The sequence below is a fragment of the Gobio gobio genome (assembly GCF_949357685.1).
Source record: "Gobio gobio genome assembly, chromosome: 5".
NCBI classification, from domain to species: Eukaryota; Metazoa; Chordata; class Actinopteri; order Cypriniformes; family Gobionidae; genus Gobio; species Gobio gobio.
Window position 1 is genome coordinate 25,798,182 of NC_137101.1, and position 849 is coordinate 25,799,030.

Here is an 849-nt window from a genome sequence, read left to right on the forward strand (position 1 = left end):
AAAACGCTCCACCGTTTCCAATCAGCAGTCAAAAGTGAATTTACGTATCCAGGAATTTCTGTCACTCTGTAATGTTTTGTGCCGGATAAACCCAAAAGAAACAATGTTTTGGGCAAGCTAGTCTAGCCTACTTTACAAATAAAAATGAAATATGATAAATAGTCAGCTGTAGGCTAATTTAATCTAATACATGTTATTTTAATTTTTTTTAAAAAACATCTCCGAAACAGAACAATTATTGTGTCCATAAGGCTATATGACTGTATCATTTAAAATAACTTTGGTAAAGTCCTCTAGACTACGAGTGGCTATAAATAACTTCATATCTAAACGATTCCCTTTGTGAGGGAGCAGTTCAAATCATTCAGACTGAATCGCGAACCATTTCAATACGGTTTTAAACCGTTTGACTAGCTACTTCATTGGGAAAAGGAAAGAGTCTAAAAATCAAGACTTTGTTTGCTGAAATATGACAGGCAAGTGTAACATTGTAGCATTCGACAACACTCCCCTGCTTCTTAATAATAGCAATGATAATAATAATAATAATAATAATAATAATAATAATAATAATAATAATAATAATAATAATAATAATAATAATAATAATAATAAAATAAAGCAGGCAACAAAACACATTGTATGCAATATTCAGGCTACGTCTGTCCATAAAATTACGCAGAAAAATGAACAATACGAACTTTGAGCTTTTCATTCCACATTCCATTAAAAGACGCTGACCTATATTTTTTTTCAGGTAGTTAACTGCAATTGTGCAAACCGCAGAGCACTTGCTTTCTGCTTCCTTTAGTGTGTGATGATGAGAGGTGTGAAACGCGCGCTTGACGT

General features: G+C 32.5%; 1 protein-coding gene across 1 annotated transcript in view; it reads right to left on the reverse strand.

Moving 5' to 3' along the window:
• The window catches only part of taf3 (TAF3 RNA polymerase II, TATA box binding protein (TBP)-associated facto), a 996,662-nt gene that overhangs the window by 226,133 nt on the left and 769,680 nt on the right, over positions 1–849 (reverse strand). The gene's annotated exons all lie outside the window — the stretch shown is intronic.